The sequence below is a fragment of the Diadema antillarum genome, unplaced genomic scaffold (assembly GCF_040938485.1).
Source record: "Diadema antillarum isolate AM-2024a unplaced genomic scaffold, OU_Dant_1.0 seq00000333_RagTag, whole genome shotgun sequence".
Lineage (NCBI taxonomy): Eukaryota > Metazoa > Echinodermata > Echinoidea > Diadematoida > Diadematidae > Diadema > Diadema antillarum.
In genome coordinates this window covers 397280-399412 of record NW_027271349.1, presented here as the reverse complement: position 1 = coordinate 399412, position 2133 = coordinate 397280, and positions in this window count along the sequence as shown.

Here is a 2133-nt window from a genome sequence, read left to right as displayed (position 1 = left end):
GATGGTAATGATAATGATAATAATAATGACTTGTGAGCCGTATAACTCGTGTGCTGTCTGACCCATTTTTTTTTAATGTTGGTTTCGTGGATTGCATGACTCATGGGTGTCAGTCTCGTGGGATGACCCCTGTATATGCGTGCTTTATCGACTTGAAACAGTCTCATTGGTGTAAGTATTGTATAGTCGTATTTTGATATAGATGCTTACACTTATTGAATAATTATGCTGATAAAAATGTGATAACTTCAATAAATTTCTTGTATTAATTCCTAAAAATGAATATCATGAACACTGTCTGTTAAGCAATCAAACAGAAAAAGCATGAAAACGAGGGTGATTGTACATTTCAGACCTGAAATTCAGTGATCTAGTTTAAACTTTTGGTGAAATCCTACAATTTTTTTTTTCAGAGAAAAAAAATAAGGGGACTAAATAGGGTTGTTTGTTAGGGAATTGTTGGATCACGGAATCTCGGCTCTCATTCCACATGTGCATCATCACTATGTGCACGGTTTAATGGGGTAGAGGGGGAGGGTGTGGGAGGGGCATACCCCCTTCAGCTCGACGGAGCTTTTGCGTTTTTAGGATTGAAATAAAACGATCTGAAGCACACTTTTTATGGAAAATTCGGAAATTGGCATTCCAAAAGGTGTATACTAAGTCTATAAATGGGACCAAGCAACGGGAGGATGACAAGAACCCCTCCTATATTCGAGGGAGGGTTGGTTTTTTTTCTTCTCCATTTTTAAAACTGAAATTCAGTTGATCAGAGAAGTATAGCAAGTCTGTTGAAGGAGACAAAGCAGGAGGATCTGGGAGCGGATAAGCCCGATTCCACCTCCTACAGGATGGAGATTTTGTATTTTGATGATTGCAGTTAAACGATCTGGTACACACAGTTTGTGGCTTATTTGGGAAAATGCTCGAATGTTCAAAGCGTAGCCTATAAGTCTGCTAGTATGGGGGGGGGGGGTGTGGGCGAGCAGGGAGCAGGCGTGAGGCCCTACGCATGGAATATATGTTGGAAAATTGTTTTTTAAAAATGTACTAATAACTTGATATAGTACGGGGGAACTTATTAGCGAGGAAAGGGTTGAATTAAGAGAGATGTTCCCCTTGTACATGAGGGAACTTTTGCGTTTTTTGAATTTAAGTGATAAGTCTTGTATATTCAAAATTATAATTTTCGTCAATCTGAAAAGTGCACTGAGTATAAGGAAAAGGGCATAGAGGAGGGTTATGGAAGGGATGTCCCCCTCCCAAGCACCAGAGATTTTGCAATTCCATAATTTTATTGAAATTCAACGATCTCATGCATTCGTGACACTTTGAGTGACATATTGGAACAAAAATCTTACGTGGAAAAAAAAAGGTTGAGAGGGAAAGGCTTCACGTGCATACAGTATAGGCCTGTAGCCTTATACAGTGCGCAACCAGTTATTATTTGAGACTGACAGTTGAAACAGATAAATTAATGATTAATTAAATATACAACATTATCTTATCACAATGCTAAAATGAAAACGAGCAGGCTATATTTCATGCGAAATGATTATGCAAACATAAGATTCCGTGAACCTGCCCGTCAAAAGACAAATTTCCAGCATGCAACTCTACTATATAACAGAAATACAGGAGACCATCATCATGAGCAAACGCTTGGCGAGGATAATGGCCTCATAAATGATTGTCCATACAATGTTACAATATGAAATGTACGACAATATCAGCGAGTTATATATCATAAATACAATATTCTTAGGGACACAATACTTTAGCTTATGGAGTATACCAATGTTACGAGACACTTGGAGAATTAGCGTGGATGTGTCTTCTTGGACATTTTGCTGACTAAACCATACAGATACAGCATCTGATATGAAAACCCGCATCCCGACCAATCCTACCCCTCTCCCCTACTGACCTCCCTTTCCCTGCTCTATCCCCTCCCTCCATCCCGTGTCCGTTACGTTTACGCGACGTGTTATGTTGTGCGTTTCTGACATGCGTTGTGAGTGCGCGATTATATCCCGTGTATGTACGTACTCGAACTATGTAGATAGTGGGACCACACTGCACGGTACAGTCGTCAGCGGCGGCGGCGCGCTCGCATAGAGATTTGATATGATC